The sequence below is a fragment of the Tiliqua scincoides genome, chromosome 1, assembly GCF_035046505.1.
Source record: "Tiliqua scincoides isolate rTilSci1 chromosome 1, rTilSci1.hap2, whole genome shotgun sequence".
Classification (NCBI taxonomy): Eukaryota; Metazoa; Chordata; class Lepidosauria; order Squamata; family Scincidae; genus Tiliqua; species Tiliqua scincoides.
Window position 1 is genome coordinate 100,100,985 of NC_089821.1, and position 21,288 is coordinate 100,122,272.

A 21,288-nucleotide genomic window follows, 5' to 3' on the forward strand; every position below is an offset into this window, starting at 1 on the left:
GCAGAGGAAACTGTAAAGTCAATCCATTGTTTTGCTGGGAATAATTGCTTGAAGTAGCAACTAAAATCTTACCTGCTTAAAACATCATTGCTATGGGAGCTCGTGTACACATTGCTTGTCAGTTATGGCATCTAGAGATGACTTGCCTGTGTGAACGAGACATTTGTGAGTATCATGTCCACATTGCCTCACATAACCTCAAACACAGTGCTTTTTTTTGGGGGGGGGGGAAGCTATTCCCTATGCTCAGGTTCAAATTGTCAAGTGCTGCCAAGTGCTCAAATGATGACAAATCAAGTGCAGACTGACTCTGCAGAGCAACTAATACATAATCATTGGCAGTATGTACAAGAAAGCAGTAATTTTGAATGTAATCAGACATGGCAGCCATTCAAAACTTCCTGTATTATGTTGAGCAGATGATGGGGTATAAGATCCCTGAAGACCCTCTCTGTACCTTATTAAGTTATTTGAAGAGAGTGTATTTGAAGTGGGACAGTAATTCATTTACTAAGAGCAACTTGGTTATCTAGTGCTTACTATTGGACAAACTTGGAATGTTTTTAGAGGATCCGAGATGCATCTTATATACAAAGATGGGGAGAACTTCTAATGCAAATGGGTAAGATACATGAGTAAGCATGCATTTATTTATGCTACTCTAGGGCATTTTGGTTTTCCATGTTGTTTCTTGCCTGGTTTCCTAGTTCTGGTCACTTTGGCAGGGTGACAACCCTCCTCCTTTTGCAGCCAGGCTTGGGATCATCCTAGGCGGAGTTAAGAAAACATGGCTCAAGCACATTGAGAAAGATCTATGGAACCATCAAATGATCATCCTCAAGGTTAGAAATATCACCACTAATCGCCAAGAGTGGAAGCATGTTATGAATGACACATGGATCCCAGCAACACCTACATCAGCATATTGGTTGAGAGGACAACCTGCTCCCCAAGTGCCAGCTAAAATGTAAAGAAGAAGAACTCAAGGGCAGCTTTAAATAGCATTTTAGAGGCAGGGTGGTGCAACATGGAGCACAATCCATACCTTTGCCATGGTGCTCTAGGAAAAAAAAGCTATTTACTGTGCTTCTTGCATAGTTTGGGCAAACTCCAAAATGCAAGACTTCTGGTTTTGGCTGTGGTGGTAGTAGACTCCAGCAGTTGACAGTTTTGGCTGTGGTGAAGTGCACCCTGGTTCTACCCCTCCTCAGAGCTCTCACAGTCGGTCACTGATGCAACCCAACTTGCCTCACGGCTGGGCCAGCAGTGACTGTAGGTTCTGAGATTATGACTGGCTAGGAACAAGGGTATCTCACCATAATTATCAGGTCTCCCAGATGTGTCAATCAACAGCACTTCAAGAACAGTGGTATCAAATACTGGCCTGTGTACGAGGCCAGTATATACATGTATATACTCGTATATACATGTTTTATTATCTCATTATCTGACTGACCATGCCCCCCCCCCCATGGCTAAACAAATTGAAGTTGCATGGCTTTCATTGGAACTGTATGCTGTTTCACACCTCTGAAGAAATCTCAATGCTTCCCTGAGGCTGCAGTCCTATCCACACTTACCTGGGAGTAAGCCCCTTTCAACTCAATGGGACTTGCTTCTGAATAGACGTGCATAACATGACACTGTGAGGATACAGCATCCTCACAGCATCGCGGGATCTGCAGCAAAGCACATTTTGTTTATTATGAACAGTGCAAGAAAGCATCACAGGGAGGTTAAGACTTCTTTCACAATACCACTTTCTTTAACAAAGAACTAACTTGATGCAAAAACCCAGGAGGTTGAGCACTACTTCAGACAGATTATGCTATGAAATGCAGGCTGTGGGAGCCATCTGCCGTATTTCCAGATAGAAACCACATGAACTTGTCTGTCCTGGAAGATCTCTCAGAGTGGCTGTTCTGGGGGTTCTGCTGTCTTCAGAGGTTCCCTTGACAGCAACCCCTGAGAGGGCTTTCCTGATGGTGAACCTCACCCAATGGAATCCCCATCTGTGGGAGATGCAATTAATGCTTTCGCTGTCCATGTTCCAGCACCAGCTGAAGACATTTCTATTTCAGAAGACCTTTGCTAACTTGCTGTAATTGTTTTGTACCTCTGCGGGATTGCAATCTGTTTGCAATCCTTCTATACTTGTTTATTTTACTTTGTTTGTGGTTGTTATTTATCTTATGGTTTTATTGTGTTCTAATTTGCTTCTTGTAAGATCTTATAAGAAGGATGGGATATACATTTTAAAAAAAACAACTAAAATAATTAAACCACAATGATTAGCCAATGGGGCTATAACTGGACCTTTCTGAGGTCTTCCAAGCCCCCTCCTTCCATTTTTGCTCAAAAATGATACACAACCCTCCAATATTTCATTTTACCAAAATGTATACTTATAAATATTCATCATTCAGCAAATGTTCCTATTTTGCAATTCAAATTTAGAATTCAAAATTCAAATTCATATTTTGAATGTGAAGTTTTGTCTCAAAATTTGAAATTCAAATACTTTAGACTTGTGGGTTTCACTTGATAATTTTGAATCTCATTGGCTCCAGAAATGAAATCACACTCTCAGTTGTCAAATACTAATTACCATTGCATCTTATCCATCAGATGTTGTCAAATATTAAATCCCATTGCATGTTATCTTTCAGTGCTAAATGAGAAAAATACCATTACTGTACATCTCAACCACCAGTACTGCAAAATCTATTGAAACGTATTGTATATTGTTAAGTTTGGTATACAATATTGTTAAACTTGGTACACAGTTGTACCTCTTATAACACCATTTCCTTTAGCGCTGCTTTGCTATAGCAATCTTAACCCTGGGTTGACTGACAGGTCTTGTAGCCAATGGGAGAAGTGCATTCTGATGAGTCAGCACCAGTTCCTCCAATGACATCATCTGTAGCACCATTTCAGATAGTGCTCAGCTCTTCTTCTTCTTCCTTTTAATCCAGCAGTAACAGACATATTATTGTACTAATGGTTTTCAAGCTATCTTGCGGGGGACACTGCATGTCCTCTTTGGAACCAGGGCCAATGAGAGGTGGATAAAGGGGGTAATTTGTGCCCAGGCCCAGGCCCAGGGTCAGAAAGGGGGTCCAGGAGCCAAAGGAGGGGGCCCAGAAATCTCCTGAGATCTTATGTTTTCCTATCTACTCAGACCTGTTGCCCGCATGGGATGCTAGGGGCACTACTGCAGGGACACAGTGGTGACTGCCGCTGTAAGCCAGGAGCACTGGACCCACGAATGCATACATGACACTCCTTAACAAAGTGTCAAATCTGGGAAGAAACTAGCCTGCTCCAGTAGCTCTTTGGTTTGTGGATCTGCTTACCATTAAGGAATGTCTAGGAGCCCAGGGATACAGCTGAGTGGCTACGGCTGCTGCAGAAATAGGTTTTGGCACACACAGGACACTTTCCATTCTAGCGTGAGCCAAATATGATGATGGCATTTTTCTGCAATGATTTTCTATATTTGAAAGATTTTAGAGAGACTTAGGAGTGTGTTTGGTTTTCCGTATTATTATAGCTAGCTGCTGATGCCACATAGTCTGGTACACCTGGGCTCCACATTGGGAAGACCACATTGGTAGACCTGGGTTCTAAAGACCATTTCAACTGTCACCACCCCCCTGCCCTGTTTTGTCCCTGTTATGCCCACCACATTGCCACCCTCCCCCTTTGGGAAGGGTCCTGAAAGAAACATTGTACCCCCTGATAAAATTCCTCTCAAAGGCTCTGTTTGGAACCCTATTAGACCTATGTCAATGAGAAGTTTAGTAGCAGTGGACAAGCTTCCCCAAAAGACATCTTCTTCACCTTGTTGATCTTTCTCTACATTAGGGAATGTTGGTTGTGTTCTAGACCACACATTTAGTTCACAATGGTGAGACCCAACAGGAGAATTTGGCATGCACTTCAGAACATGCTCCAGAATCCCCTGCAATGTATCCTGTTTGTCAGAAAAAAAAATGTAGAAAGTAGTTGGGAATATATAAAATACCATTACATAGCAGCTATCAAACATCAAATCAAATCCATGGTCAGAGGCAGAGTAACATGGGAAAACATCTGAGTAGGCAGATAGTATCTGGAACAGGGCCGCAGAGATGATGGAGTTGCTAGGGATAAGTCCCCAGGGCCTGACATTACATGAGGCCCAAGTAGGTTGCCACTTAAACTTGTGTCCTGGAGCAGACTTACCCTATGGAGTCCAATGGGAACAATCTGGGCTATTCCCAAGTGACCTGAAGACAAGACAACCAGAACACTCCATCCAGGAGCAGGAAGGACAAAGGAAGATCAGGCGCTAAAGGATACCTGTTAAAAATCTTCCCACCTACCCTCTCTGCAGCCGTGATCTGGAGAATATGGAACAAATATGGAACAAAATTTGAAAAGGAAAATGTTGAAGAAAGTGTTTACTGCTTACACCGGTGCAGCTCCAGTGTAGGAATAGGAGTCCTGTTGCATATGTGTGTCCTTTGTGTGAGTGTCTGTGCAGTTTCCATGGAGCATCTCCTCATGGTTGATGGGGGTGCCTGGTACTGTGTAGCTAATTCCTAGTGGTTGGTAGAGGAGCATCCCCCGCCCCCCGGCCTTGACTGCTCATTGGCAATGCACCTGCCCCACCCCCTTCTCAGTTCACCTTTGTGGTGCTTCTTTGGCTACCAGCATTGAGGCTGGGTGGATGCAGTGATTGGATCCTTGGGCAACACACAGATGATACGCCAACATCACTATGATGGTGATGGTACACCAACATCAGGATGCTGCTGCATGGTTGATAGGCTATGTTAGCGTTTCTGTGGAAACAGGAGCATTACTGGAAAGGGCTGTGGCCAGATTACTAGGAGGCATGGCATTGTCTGAACAGGCCTAGGATATGACATCACACCAGCATCTGTGCCCTGTTGGCCTGGCTTCCAAATAGGATTGGGCCATAGGTGACCTTTAGTAAGCTGCTACTCCTCAGATTCACTCTCCCACTGCAACAGGGGATAATACCTACTGTATAAGGTTTTGTAAGGAGTATATCAAAATAAAAATATGAAATGTTTTGCACATTTCAAGTGCTATACAAATGCTAAATATTCTCATGTGTGTGGGGAGAGGCTGCAGATTGTATGGAGGTAAAGGAAAGGTGTTCTGTACTCAGAGGCACTTTTATTTATTATATAATATTCATAACTTTCTTTAAAGATGGGGCCTTCCTAAAGATAGCTGAAGGTATTGCTAAATGGACATGGTTGAAGGAAGAGGTCTGGGCCCAAACCAACAGAATCTGCAAGTGACTTTTTTTTCCTGTTCACACCTTTGGTTACAGGAAATGAAATCCAGGACAATATTCATGCATATCACATTTTATATGGTGTGAGAAGTGAATGAAACTCAGCAGAGATGACTCAAATCAAGCCTCCTGAATCTATCAGACTGAAGGCGAAGTTTGTCAAAAACTGGAGAAAATTGAATTGGAATTGGCGAGGTTGAAATCCTTCACAGTGTTATATTCAGTGACTCTTTCATTTATTGTTTGTTAGCGACTAATGCTTCACTGAGAATGACTAGGAAGCGGTGCTCTCCAATGTTCTAAGCACAATTTGGTCAAGAGGAGAATGTCACGGGTGGGTGTTTCCAAAACTGCTGCTGATACACAAGAAAGGTTGCAGCCACATAATATAACGGAATTGTCAGGAAACAGGCTAATTAGAAGTAAATAAGTTATACAGTGGCAATCAAATTGAAGTTGTGCTTGCATATGGCAGTCGAAGGAACATAGAAACAATGAGCAACAGAGATTTGCTTAACACATCATTTCAAAGAGTTATTGTTGCACCTATTCTTGCTTCTTTTATTATGCTTTTCAAGATTCCTGGGCTTAATCTGTAGATGTATCACTGTTTTCTTCATAATGTACCTTAATGGCCCTTTCCAGCCTATTATTGGAGTATGTGCAAACTGGCCAACAGAGCCATAGCAAGACCAGTGGCGTCACTAAGGTTCACATCACCCGGTACAGGATGCCAGCGCATCACTCCCCATGCAGTGGGCGGGGCAACACCTCAGGTGGTGGGTGTAGTGATGTACCATCACTCTGCCCCCATTGATTTTTTGGCTATACCTTTTGATAGAACAAAGATAGAACACATTCTGCATGAAATTATGCATTGATTGATATATAAGATGATGGTGTTATTCCTCCAAACTGTGATTTTAGTTATTTTGGTCACTAGTGGTGTCACACACACACACACACACACACACACACACACACACACACACCCCCAGGGTGTCAACTTACTAACACCTTATTGCAGCAGTTCTCAAACTTTTAGCACTGGGACCCACTTTTTAGAGAGACAGTCTGTCCAAGAGCCACCAGAAGTGAAGTCATGGTGGAAGTAACATCATCAGGCAAATTAAAATAAATAAGTATAAATAATTAAAGTAAAACAAATAATTAAAGAAGCAGAAGCGAGCCCTGGTCCACCAAGTGAATTTCCTCTGTAGCCTGCCTGTAATAACACCCCCCCCCTCCAAAATCAGTAAGGTTTTCAGCCCTACCCAGTGCCCAGTTCAATTTAAGAACTTCTATTTAAACCAGATCACTGTCAGGATCCACCTGGCTTTGCAAGTCTCAAAAAAGTTCACATTATCAGCTGAAGCCTCTGTTTTGATCCTTTTTAGTGGGGGGGGGGGGAGGCTGCCTTCTGGAGTATTTGTTGAACTCCAGTTCCATCGGATCAGGACCATTCTGGTGGCTTCACATTCCCCTTTGTCTGGCCTGACCATCAGCCAAGGCACATTTGCTTACTCGTGAGTAAACACGACCATGAGGCTTAGTTTTGCTTTCCATATGGTTCAATACATTCCTCTGCTTGGAGGGAGGGACTTCCTTCTCAGGTGTTTTTGGATGCTGTATTGATTGGATCAGGACCATGCCGGTGTCGTTGGATTCCTCTCAGCCTGCCCTTTCCGATGGACTAAGGCAAGGTTGTCTACTCACAAGTAAATGCACAATATGGCTCGGTTTCACTTTCCATAGGGCTCCACGCATTTTTGTTCTCTGGTTTTTTTTGGCCATAACTTTTGTTAGAAAGGAGTAATTTCTGTTTTTTTGCATTGCATTCTGCTGGAAATTCTGCATCCAATGGTATATAACATGACAGTACTACTTGTAACCACCATGATTTTAGCATGTCACCCCTCCAGTGTGTGTCACCCGGTGTGGCCCGCACCCCCAACACCTCCCTATGCCACTGAGCAAGACTAGCATACATAGTGCAGATTTTTTTTTTTTAAATGAAGATAGAATAAGGATTTGAGAAGAAACGTTCTTTGCATTTTTGACTTCCTTCTCAGGTGTTTTTGGATGCTGTATTGATTGGATCAGGACCATGCCGGTGTCGTTGGATTCCTCTCAGCCTGCCCTTTCCGATGGACTAAGGCAAGGTTGTCTACTCACAAGTAAATGCACAATATGGCTCGGTTTCACTTTCCATAGGGCTCCACGCATTTTTGTTCTCTGGTTTTTTTTGGCCATAACTTTTGTTAGAAAGGAGTAATTTCTGTTTTTTTGCATTGCATTCTGCTGGAAATTCTGCATCCAATGGTATATAACATGACAGTACTACTTGTAACCACCATGATTTTAGCATGTCACCCCTCCAGTGTGTGTCACCCGGTGTGGCCCGCACCCCCAACACCTCCCTATGCCACTGAGCAAGACTAGCATACATAGTGCAGATTTTTTTTTTTTAAATGAAGATAGAATAAGGATTTGAGAAGAAACGTTCTTTGCATTTTTGACTGACTAGCAGTGCAAGTCTATGCTTGTCTCTAAGTAAATCCCATTTAACTTTATGGAACTTACTCTCAGGTAAGTATGTATAGGGTTGCAGCCTGCCATGGATGGGCCACACTGTGCCTGCATAACAGCAGCTCAGCAATATCTGGTGCAAATCCCCAAATGGGGTGGAGATGTGGGAGGGATTTGTGGGAAGGACAAGAAGCTGTTGATGTAAACTCCTTCCAGAAAATGGACACACCCCAAACGTCAGCTAAGCGCTACACTGATGACACAGCTGGTATAGGAATTGAAAAAAGCCCAAAGAAAAGATATAGAACAAAAAAGCACTGGAATATCTCAACTCCTGGCACTCCTTCAGATCTCCTACTTTTCTATAGTACAGCATAGGATATGGGCTATACTTGGCAGCCAATCACCACACACCAGCCTCTGCCAAGGAGACCAGAATTCAGGAAATAGGGTGGGTGGCATGGAATGATGCCCCTTTGGAACACTTGGAGCACACAAAGGGGAGCTTTGGTGATGGGAACTATGGAGAAAGGGCAGTTGACATACAAAGGTAGCACTTTGCATGTACAGCTTGCATGTACAGCTTGCTGCCCTCACAACAAGTACAGCAAGAACTTTGTTAAAATTGAATTCTGAATTCTTCCTGCAAGGATTCTGACCCAGGAGGACATTACACACAAACACCCAAGGGCAGGGGTCTCCAAACCCGCAGTAAGCCTCTATCTGGCCTGTGGCCAGCCTCTGGTCCCCTGAGAGCTTCTGGCCCAGTTGACTGGAGCTGTGCTTGTAGGGTGGGTGAATGGGGGTCTATTTAAGTGTGTGCCTTTTTTTCTGTGATGGGTGTTCGTGCTTGAAGAAATCCTGGAAAATTGAGCCCATTCATTTATTCATTCATTCATCTAAGTTCCATCTCTAATGTATTTATTTGAATTTTATATTTAATTTTTTTTTCCAGCCCTCGACAATGTGCCAGATATTTGATGCCCTTTGGCCAAAACCTTTGGAGACCCCTGCCCTAGGGGAACTTCTGCTTCACCACCCCTTGCATTTTCTGGTGCAAGGAAAATGCACCAGACACAGGTAAGCAAGGGAGGGGAAGGAATCCCATGTATAGTGGAAACAGGAAAGATCCCTCAAGGAAATAGGGTGTGGTGTTAACAGTGCTTTGACAGGTCTGGGAATCATAGGGTTAACACCAGGGCCATAGATTGCAGTGAGTCTGCTGCACTGCTGCAGCCACTGGAATGCAACAGGGCACTCAGGGATAAAAGCAGAACCTGGAGGAAGGAGAGGGTGTGAGTAGCAGGAGGAGGAAAGATCGGAGGACTGACTGATGGACTAGTGCAGTGGTTCTCAAACTCTCTGGGACTTTTTGAGAGCCACTAAGTTTTTGCGGGGGCAGAGGGGAAGGCAGCGACGCTCTGCCCAGGATCACATTGCTCAGGGGGCTGCAGGGACTGGCATGCACTTACCAGTCTCTGCAGCAGTGTCCTGGGGGTGTGGGGAGCCTTGTGCAAGCGTCTGCAGGGCTCCCCATGTCTTCAAAAGTGAAAGCGCAGCGATCTTGCTCCACTTCTGGTTTTGCGGAGATGGAGTGTGATTGTGTGCTTTCACTTTTGAAGACATGGGGAGCCCTGCAGATGCTCGTACAGGGCAGATCTGAAATGCTCTGCAGATGCTCCCTGCACCCCCAGGACGCTGCTGCAAGGACTGGTAAATGCATGCCAGTCCCTGCAGTTCCCTTACCGATGTGATCCTGGGGGTCATGTCGCTTCCTCCCCCTGCCCCCGCCCCTTAAGGGGGCAGAGTCCAGGGCCCTCAGGCTCAGACACCCTAGTTTGAGAAGCCCTGGACTAGTGGCCTGGCTGACTGACTAATTGATCTGCTGACTGACAAATGGACCTGATGACTGACTAACAGACCTGATAACTGACTGATAGATGAATGAACAGACTACTGAGGATTGCTGGAATGGGGATGGCTGGAGACTACTGAGTGGCAGAGAGCTGAGGGAATCCTGTTGCACCTAGAAGACCTGCTACTTTGTGAACTGGGAGGAGGGACCCTTCAGTCCCACAGGCAAGTTACCTATTGATTATCTTCCCATTGGTGCTGGGGTTCTGTAGTAGTTTTGCACTCCATTAGAGCTAGCTGGGTTTGAGTCAGGGGAACTAATTCTCTAAGAGTGGGCATAAGTTCTCTAGACCAAGTTTGGAAAGGGAATTTGGCAAAACACCATGCTGCAACACATTGATGCTACTTATCTGCCTCATAGCTCCCCCTCCACTATACTGACCCTTCATAGCTGTCTGTTGTATGTGCTGTGTTGCCCAACCATCCCTTCCTTCTGCAACAGTTATTAGCAGTCCCCTGGTGAATTCCAGATACTCCATCCATTTCTATTGCTGACCAAACAGTCATTTGATCCCTTCCATTTTTCAGGACTTCACCTTTTCCACAATGGTTAATACAGTTCCAGTGGAATTCCCATCCTCCTCAGGGCATCATTGCATGTGTACTCCAGGGGCACCAACCTCCCCCACAAATGCGTTTGAGACTTTGTTAGCTGCTTTGGGACTAATTATGAAAGGTGGGATTACCAAAAGGGTGCATAAATACATAATGAATCAACATTTGTGCAAAGGGGGCTCGCAAATCTTAGACTTCCAAAGCATTGCTCATTACCAGGGGCAATGATTTCTGGGGCCCCTTTTTGCTGTGGTCCAAATCTCTGACACGCCAGATTAGACCACAGTAAAAGGAGGCTGCAGGAAGATGGTCCCTCATAATAAATGATGATTTGGAAGTGTTTAACAACATATGGTCTCTTTTGCTTGACATATATGATTAAGAATATATATATTTTACATCAAAATATAAAATACCATCTGTCATAAGTAACAACTTGGATATGGGCTTTACATATGCAATTAATTCACTGTACTTCCTAATGTAAATATTACTCTTGTTTCCTCTCTTTTCCTGTTCTAAATCTATGTTTATTTTACGCTGTTCCAATATAGGTATATTTCTCAAGAACACAATACTATGACTTGATATATCATTAGGAATAACAGTGAAAGTCTGTTTCACTTTGTATTCCAAAAAGAAAGGTGGTGCAGGTATGTGCAACTCCATCAGTATCAATGGTAGGCATTTCATGTCGCTTAAAGTCCCTATATTTGCAGTACAAGACTTAAAGATGTTAGCAGCCCAATCCTAAACTGGCTACTGCCAGTGGGATGGGCACACACACTGTTGCAGATGTATTATGAAGGATCATTGCGCTGGTGCTGTGCTGGCCAGCTGCCACCAGTCAAACCTGTGCCCGCCAGAACAGGTAGGCTCTCTGCTGGCCAGTGGGGAGGGCGAAATGGGGGTTGGCAGGGGGTTGGAGAGGAGAGTGGATCCAGCCCAGGAGGGGCTGGGATTGGTGAAGGTCTCCTCCACCATATATTATCCACCCTCCCAAACCTGTTTGCCCAACCCAGGGATGCTAAGATTTGTGCCAGTGATATGACTGGTGACATCTGAGTAGCCCCATTGCAGCTGCTGGGGGTTTACCCAGGGTAAAGAAACAACTGTCGCCTTACCACAAGGAGATCTCTAGCAGCTGTAATTCCTATGCTGCATTTTGTTTTTGGCATCCTATAAAAAACTTACAGCCCAATTCTATGCAGGTGTAAGTGCCCAATGGGGCTTACTCCCAGGAAAGTGGGTATAGGATTGCCCCCTTATGCCCAGGTTGTCATATGTGTACCCAAGATTTTACCCATTCTTTACGCATGCCCTAACAGCATCTTAAGAGAAAACTCATCCACCATAAAATTCCTCTGGGACTTATGGTCAGGGACTAGATTAAAAATGTCAAACAGGTTGGATAATTTAGTTCAATGTTTTCTAGGTTGATGGGCAGTGACTTTATAGGGTATCTGATGGTGATCTTCCTTAGACCTACCTCAAGGCCATCCTTGATCATGGTGTATGATCCTCCAAGCCAAATTTAGCTCAATAAAGTACCCCACCAGCAGCTCAATTAACCTCATACTTATATTTTACGTGTGACTATAAAAACAGGGGAGCTTTCAAGCACTTGGCTGAACTGTACAATCTATAAGTGTGTTTGGCTTGGTAAGTCATAAGTGAATCTACTTGAGCCAACATGCCAATATTTCTAAAGCTCTCCAGACTCTCATCACAAGTATGTAGCAAACCATGCTTCGCAGAGCTAAACAAGTGAATCACAGTGCATTTACTAGAACAGGCAGTTATTGTCTGAGGGCTGTAGTTAAATATATCTTCAAAATGTACCCATTATGAGATACAGTGAAGTCAGTTAATATGTGTTAAAATTTCATGAAAGTTCTGTAAAAGCCTGCAGGGTAGAGACAGTGCATTTTAATGGTTATTTCTGCTGGAATAAAGTACTCATTTGAGACTCAAATTTACCTCTGTCACGTACACACCTGCTGTTATCTCTTTGTTTATTAGTGCAAATTGGCATCAGGAATGCTGAACTCTGAAATAGAGACTGAAAAAAACATCTGAATATATATTTGATTAATCCATGCAACTTCCTTTGGCTTTCTTTGTGTTCTTATATTTGATACTTCTAAAGTCTTTTAAAGGGCCTGTCAAACAGAAATTAAGTGGCTGGAGATGTCAATCAATCTCAAAGCCAAGTAGAATTAGAGTTGCCAGTTGGAGGCATCCCCAAACCTGATGTTTCAGAGACAAGGTCAGGTGATGTCACAAGATTGCAAACCCTTGAGAAATGGGAAAGAAAATCTAGTAGCAGTGAAGGGCCTGGCGTACAGGGGTGGAACTGAATGATAACTGAGGGCCCAATCCTATCCAACTTTCCAGCACTGGTGCAGTTGCAGTGCAGCCTGGAGGTAAGAGAACAAATGATCTGTTACTTTGAGGAGGCTTCCATAACTACCTTCCCACCACAAGATGCATCACACACCACATTGGCATGGCTACATCAGGGCTGGAAAGTTGAATAGGATTTGGCCCCGAGTGGGGTCCATCAGCCTGAGAATAAAACATGTACTGGAGAAACAGGATGATTTGGGGCAATCTAACAACCTTGATCTGTGATATTATGTATTTTGTTTCCAGTTCTAGTCATAATTTCCATAATAGACTTTTCTGACAATGTATCATATAAAAAAAAGCTGAGCAACTAGAACACGGGTGGCTAACCTTTCAACTTTAGGGCCCCTGGCCCTTTAGCAGTTGCGTAGAGGGGGGAATTTCAGCAGGTGCAGCTTGTCATCTGTAAGATGACAGATGGCAGTTAAATTGTCATCAACAATAACAATTAAATAGTTAAAGGTCCAGGAGCCCTAAAGTTGAAACGTTGGCTATCTGTGAACTAGAAGGAACTTTATATTACAAATCTTGCAAGGACAACCATCAAAGAACCAAAATTCCCTTTCAGGGAGCATTTTTGTTTGTTTACATTCCATTACCAGAACTTCCTAGACCAGAAGTGATTGTGAGGAGCTCCAGAAGGATCTCTCCAGACTGGCAGAATGGGCAGCAAAATGGCAGATGCGCTTCAATGTCAGTAAGTGTAAAGTCATGCACATTGGGGCAAAAAATCAAAACTTTAGATATAGGCTGATGGGTTCTGAGCTGTCTGTGACAGATCAGGAGAGAGATCTTGGGGTGGTGGTGGACAGGTCGATGAAAGTGTCGACCCAATGTGCGGCGGCAGTGAAGAAGGCCAATTCTATGCTTGGGATAATTAGGAAGGGTATTGAGAACAAAACGGCTAGTATTATAATGCCGTTGTACAAATCTATGGTAAGGCCACACCTGGAGTATTGTGTCCAGTTCTGGTCGCCGCATCTCAAAATAGACATAGTGGAAATGGAAAAGGTGCAAAAGAGAGCGACTAAGATGATTACGGGGCTGGGGCACCTTCCTTATGAGGAAAGGCTACGGCGTTTGGGCCTCTTCAGCCTAGAAAAGAGACGCCTGAGGGGGGACATGATTGAGACATACAAAATTATGCAGGGGATGGACAGAGTGGATAGGGAGATGCTCTTTACACTCTCACATAATACCAGAACCAGGGGACATCCACTAAAATTGAGTGTTGGGCGGGTTAGGACAGACAAAAGAAAATATTTCTTTACTCAGCGTGTGGTCGGTCTGTGAAACTCCTTGCCACAGGATGTGGTGCTGGCGTCTAGCCTAGACGCCTTTAAAAGGGGATTGGACAAGTTTCTGGAGGAAAAATCCATTATGGGGTACAAGCCATGATGTGTATGCGCAACCTCCTGATTTTAGAAATGGGTTATGTCAGAATGCCAGATGCAAGGGAGGGCACCAGGATGAGGTCTCTTGTTATCTGGTGTGCTCCCTGGGGCATTTGGTGGGCCGCTGTGAGATACAGGAAGCTGGACTAGATGGGCCTATGGCCTGATCCAGTGGGGCTGTTCTTATGTTCTTATTAGCATCGTTCGTATGAAATATTTTCATATTAATCCCATACAGGGAATGCTATGCTACATTGTGAGCAAAGGTGCCATCTTTCGGATGGACAAATTCTCCATTATTTTAATACTTGTGTGATAGGCAGAAGTTCAACAGTTACCTATTTAGAAAGTGCTTTTCCCAACGTGGAAATTCAATTATGTGAAAAACTTCACTTGTTAATTTCTGCTTTGTATACAGTTCTTAAAAGTATAAAACCTTAGCAGATGGTCGTGTTAGGTGTGAGTATTAAGTTATATGTGTACATTATATAGCGTACTTATTAAAGAATCCAATAAAACAGTTCCCAGGATTTAAATTAGGATATGCTGAAATCAGTTCTTTAATGCCCAGGTAGGATTATGGGAAATAACTTAGAGGAAGCTTTCCATTAAAACCCTCCCATATTCATTCTGTTCTCAAAGACAAATTCATGAAAGACATGTCCATCAATGATAGCTACCTACTGCTTCCAGGTCCAGCACCTATCATGCTCATAACAACTGTATCTGTGTATGCTACCTCTAGGTTCAACATCAGTGTGCTTCTGAATATCAATTGTAAGAGAACCATGGTGAGAGGGGATGTACAGGCTGCTGGACCAGTTAGTCCTCTGGTGTGATCCAGTAGGGCTCTTCTTATGGTCATGTTGCATGATCAGACCCAGCCTTAAGCCCTTTGGTTGCCTGGGACTAGGCCCTGAAGTGCTACTCCTGTGCTTCCCTCTCCCCATTTATTATTCCTGAGTACCTCCCAAACCAGAACCTTCCCTAGATTCTTCCAACCCCTACTGGTAGGAGCAGTGCTCTGCTCTGCTGCTGCAGTGGTGGCAGAAAAGAAACAGACCCATAGTTTGACAATCACTGCCCTAGATTAGAGGTGGAATGACACATACTCTGCTTCCATTGATGACCTGCCATTCACCTCTGGGAAACAGATAAGCAAAATACAATAGTAATTGCTTTGACATGGCTACTACTGCCTTAGGTAGCTAAAACTCCATTTTGGGAGAAAACCAGCAAAGCTGCCTTTCCCTCTCTTGATTATGTGAATAAGTGCTCTCCTTTTTATCCTGCTAGTTAATGGGTGACTTGGGGTCCAATTCTATCCAACTTTTCAGCGCCAATGCAGTCATGCCAATAGGGTGTGTGCTGCATTCTGCTGTGTGCGGGGGTGGGAATCATGGAGGCCTTCTCAAGGTAAGGGAATGTTTGTTCGCTTACTTCGAAGCTGCATTGCAGCTGCACAACATTACTTTGTCAGAGTGCAATCCTAAAGGAGTGCTCCGCCAGCACAGTTAGCATCTTCCTAACCTGCGCTGGATACAGTGCAGGCCGAGCAGCCTGGCTGCGCCAGCACAAGTTAGGATTGGGCTGCCTGGACTCTGGAGGCATGAGAGCTGTTGAGTCCCCAAGCACCCACAGCTTGGGTGCCTCACACGGCAGTGGCGCTTTTTGAAGGGCTCCCCTGGGGAGGCTCTGCCTCACCTCCATCCCCACCCACTGTGCATCCCTGGTGCAAAGGGCAGGTGAGCTTCTCTACACAGGCAGCAGCACGTGCTGCAGAGCCACAACCAATCAGCTCCCAGAGCCTACAGGAAGGACTAGGCCAGTACAACGCTCAAGCTTCCAGGGACTCCCCAACACGCACGCGCGTGATTGACAAGTGTATACTGAAGGCCGGGCCCTAAGCAGAGAGCGCGACGGGCTTTAAAAGCTGAGCAGTGGGCGGGACAGCCCGTTGCTATGGCTCCACGTCCGCGCATGCTATTGGTTGTCAGGTACAGAAACCAAAAGGCGACGGGAGAGGAAGTTGCGGATGCTTTTATTCATTTGTTTTGACCCCGGAAGTGCTTTTTTGAGGAAGGCCTGCCGGACCGTGCGTGTCGCTGTTGAATGAATTCGAGCTGATTCATCGCGCGGTGGTTGGCGGGGGACAGAGAGCGACGGTTGGGTTTTAACGGTCGGAAGGAGGTGAGTCGTTGCGCGTGGCGTTAGGGGAGGGGCGTGAGGGAAGAGCGAAGGGAGGGGGAACGCCGCTGCGCGTGCCGTGCCGTTAGTGTGTCGAGGAAGGCAGGCTGTGTTGACCTGCGGTGGGGGAGAGTCTCTTAGTGGAACAGCAGTGCCGCTGTTCCAGTCAGCTTCGCGGGGGGGGGGGGAGGAGATGAGAACGTTGAAACACAACGTTCTAGCAAGAATCTCCCTCTAACGTGTGGACTGAGATCAGAGCCATTGAACTCAGTGGGCTCGGGGCTTGCGACTGAGGCTGCAGTCCTTTGCACACTTTCCTGGGAGTAAGCCCCATTGATTGTAACGGGGCTTACTTCTGTGTAGACACGCATAGGCTTGGACTCTCAGGCTGCAGTCCCAGCCACACTTTCCTGGGTGTAAGCCCCATTGACTCTGATGGGGCTTACTTCTGAGTAGACAGGCGTAGACTGGGCTCTGAGGCTGCAGTCCTATGCACGCTTTCCTGGAAGTAAGCCCCATAGAGCACAGCAGCACTTAATTCTGGGTCTACATAGTGGCAGTTCTCAAACATCTTAGCACCGGGACCCACTTTTTAGAATGACACGCTGTCTGGAACCACCAGAAGTGATGTCATTAAGCTGGAAGTGATGTAATGGCCAGAAATGACATCGTCAAGCAGGAAAATTTTTAACATTCTGAGGCTGCAATCCTATCCAAACCTACCCAAGAGTAAGCTCCATAGACTATCATTGTTAAAAGAATATACATAGTAACCTGTTGAAAGTACAGATTGTAACATTTCCTCAAATGCAGTCACATTCCATGGTGGTGTTAATATGTTGAAAATAAAATATTGAAATGAATGGGGACCCACCTGAAATTGGCTCATGACCAGTTGGGTCCAGACTCACAGTTGGAGAAACACTGATCTATAGCAGGGATGGGCAAACTTTCAGCTTTAGCATTCCTGGACCTTTAACAATTGTGTAGAAAAGGGAATTTCAGCAGATGCAGCTTGTCATCTCACATCTTGTTCCTACACAATTGTTGAAGGTCCAGGATCCCTAAAGTCGAAAATTTGCCCACCCCTGATCAGTGGGATTGAGCTGTGAGGAACTTAATTCACATCTTCTGTCCTCTCCTTCCTTTTTCTCTCCTTCTCTCTCTCTCTACTTCTTTAGTAACATAGAAATAACCCCCAAAGAGTGGTTTTTGAAACAAACAAGGAGGATTAAAAAAAAATTATGGAAAGTGTGCCAGTAAGGCGTGGTTTGTAATTTCACCCATATGTGATCTCTTTTCCCTGTCCCCTCACCTATCATATTATGTATATGCTGTTTCAGAAGATAAAAGAACAAGGAAGGGGGCACATGTCTTTTATGGTGTGGCAAGTTCCAGCCTCTCAGATTTGGTGTGCCACTTGAAGTCTTGTGGATGTTTCCATCACTTTTTAAAGAACTTGTGATATGTAAAAGATTAAAAATGTGAGGATCTTTGACTAAAACTCGTGCCATGTTGCACAACTTTTTTTTTACTACAATAAGGATAAAAGAGAAACCCTGCTGGATCAGATGAGAGGCCTTTCTAGTTCAGCATCCTGTTTTCCACAGTGATGATCCACCAGCTGCCTCCTGGAAGTCCAAAAGTAGAAAAGAGAGGCATATTTATCTCCTGTCATTGCCTCCCTGCAATTAGTATTCAATGATATAGTGGTGCTGAACCTGGAAGTAGTACATAGCTGTCATGATTAGCAGCTGCTGGTGGACCTGCACTTCATGAATTTATCCACTCTCCCTTTAAAGTTTAAAACCATCCAAGCTAGCGGCTGTCACCACAACTTGTAGCAATGAATTTCACATCCTAATTACATTCTGTGTGAAGAAATATCCTATTTTGTACATCTTAAAAGTTTTCATCAATCAATTTCATTGAATGACCCTTGTGAGAGATAGAAAAATTTATCTGTATCCACTCTCTCCACACAATGCATCACTTTATAAGTTTCAGTCATGTTTCCCCTCCCTTATTAACCTTCTTAAGAAAACTAAAAAGCTCCAAACATTGCCCTTATACTGTAAGGCAGATGCTACAGCCTGCTGATGATTTCAGTTCAGTTCAGTAAGACCTTTATTGGCATAAAATACAGAGAAAGAACAGAACAGGAATATACAAAGACAACACAACATAAGCATAAACATCAGTCACTGCCCAGAGTCCCAGGGCTCTGCCTGGCTATTACCCCAGATAAAAAGGAAGCAACATTATCCAGAGTATCAGGATCAGGAGTGGAAAGGAGAGACTGAAGCATGGTTGAATCCTCCCAGCCCTGCATCCTAGCTAGCAATGGACCTAGAAATTTCTTGCGTGACACAACATGTAGCGGGCAGTAAAAAAAGGTATGTGTTAAAGTCTCAACGCAATCCCTACCACACTTGCATTTCCTCTCTAAGTAGGGGATACCGCTGAACCTGCCTGTTAACAAGGCTGACGGAAGAGCGTTACACCTTGCCAGTGTGAAAGCTCTCCGGGCCTGTGGGCACACCAGGTGGTAAAAGAAGGAGGCCGGTTTCCCAAAACTGACTGGAATATGAAGATGGAGTGGAGAACATGTGGTTCTGGCGGCACTAAACAGCTCTTGTTGTTCAATATCCAGAATTCTTCCTTTGACAATTCTGTAAGCTGCATCACAACCAATCATACCTAACTGCAGTGTCCAACCCTATTGACTTAATTTTAGTTAGAAGATCTGTGATCTCTATAGGCAGGACTGGATCCGATAATAATTGTTGCATTAGATTAGAAGAGGTGGGGTTAGCTGATGATTTTGATTAGCCTCTCATATGTTTTCAGCCGTACAATATCTTCCTTGTGTTGTGTCAACCAGAACTGAACACACTATTCCAAATGTGGCCGCACCATAGACTTGCATAAGAGGCTGTGGGTGTGGCAATATGTTATTAGATATATATATATTTAGTTCCTTCTCATTTCTTTGAAAAGCAAGAACATTGCAATGGGTTGCAGAGGGTAATCACCACCTCGCTGATCCTGCTAGTTGCTTCTGGCCTGATCATTTTATTGCTCTTCATTTCAGAAGTATATTTTTAATGCACAACGTGCTTTGATCTTCTAGGGTAACATACCACTTGTCAAGTACATTGGCTTTCAACAAGACTGCCTAACCTTATGTCTCAGTGAGGACTTGAACCTAGATCTCTTAGGTTCCAGACCAGAGCTCTTGTTATAGCAAGATAATGCCAGATGACACCTTTCATAGGGGCATCTCAATGTAAAGTCATAACCTACCTTCTCTAATAATGGTGATGAAGAAGCCTTAGAAGAAATCCATATCTGTTTAGAAGAAAGCTAGCCAAATTTTTCCCAAGTTGCTGGTGACATCTGTGATATACCTGTCTGTCACTGTTGTGTTTGTTGTGCCAAAGTTTTTCTTTTAGTTTACTTTAATTATGTGAACTTTCTTTTTCAAATAGGGCTTCTCAGTTTTCTTTGATTTTGTTTCAGAATGCAAACTGCTGTTACGTAGCAACTTGGATTTTTTCTTAGTTACATCTTTATAATAATAATGCATCTTTCACATTATTCTCACTTTTATGTTCTGGTTATTAGTTCTGGAACCCCTGCATGTAAAGAATCTGCAGATACCGGGGTCCGAATTTAAATAGTTTTAAAAACAAAAACAGTGCACCAAAATAGGTGTTCCTACCTTTTTCCAATAAAACTGTGCCATTTCCAAGACTTTACATCAGTGGTTCCCAAACTCTCAGGGCTGATCATGCTGCTGCCAGGGAGGTAAGGGGTTTTTCCTACTTACCTGGGGGTCACTATGGCTCTCTGGAGAGTCCAGGGAGCCTGCAACTCCCTCTGCAGCCCTCCTAGCAGCTCCAAACTGCTGTGAAAAAGGAAAAAGAAAAGCTTCCTATTTTCATCATGGAACTGGAAGTGTTTTTTTTTCTTTTTCAAAGCGGTTTGGAGCTGCCAGGAGGACTGCAGGCTTCCTGGACCCTCCAGAAAGCCATTGTGACCCCCAGATAAGTAGGAGAAACCCCTTTCCTCTCCAGGAGCAGCATGATTTTCCTGACTGTTGCTACTATTGCTGTTGCCCTACCCCTTAAGGGGGCAGAGGCAGAGCTTCCCTGGCTGGGGCATTGTGATTCTCCAGTTTGGGAACCTCTGCTCTATGTTGTAGACAGAGTCTACAGCTATTTTTAAGACTGAAAGACCCATTTATGAGTTGTGCAGTAATTCCTTTTTTGTCCAAGCAGTGCCAAGCTTCCCATTCAAACAGGGAGAAGCAGGAGCTATTTAATATACATCAACCAAAGTCAGGAAATACACAAGTGGCAGGAAATACTCAAGGAAACCAATCAAAAACCCAAAAGACACTTGGTTATGATTTTTTTGGAAGCAGTTAGTTATACTGGGAGACTGGATAAAAATCTTGTTGATTTAATTCTACAAAATGTATTTTCCAACGTTGATGTATATTTCCCATCTTGGTGTATCTTCCTTGGACTGGTTGAGAGATCCATTTGTTAAGTGCATGCAAGTCAGCAGACTTAACTGTTGCAGAAAAAGATGAACTGACAGAAATAATAGAGGACTGAAACGGAAACACTCATCAACACAATTATTAAAATTTTTGTTATTGGACTTTAAAACACAACCTTAATATTCATTTTTAAAATAAAATATATCTTGAAAAACTGCCTTGAGAAATTTAGCGCCTTGTCAGTGTGAGATGAAAAAGGTTGAAAATGGCTGCATTAAGGCCTTCTCCTCTTTAATCATATGTATATTTTAGTTGTTGGATTATGCTTTTACTGCCTGCTTTTATCTGCATTTTATTGTGTTAATTTTTATTGTAATATTGTGTTCTAGGGTTTTGTTTGTGATCCAATATGAGTTCTTGTGAAAAATAGGTTAATTTTTTTAAATCGAACAATTAAAATAAGTCAGCTGGAC

General features: G+C 43.9%; 1 protein-coding gene across 1 annotated transcript in view; it reads left to right on the forward strand.

Moving 5' to 3' along the window:
* Positions 1-16,024: 16,024 nt before the first annotated feature.
* The window catches only part of PSMD14 (proteasome 26S subunit, non-ATPase 14), a 70,612-nt gene continuing 65,348 nt past the window's right edge, over positions 16,025-21,288 (forward strand). Inside the window, exon 1 of the mRNA XM_066612091.1 lies at positions 16,025-16,308. The gene's annotated coding sequence lies outside the window, so the exon portion shown is untranslated. The remainder of the gene's footprint in view (positions 16,309-21,288) is intronic.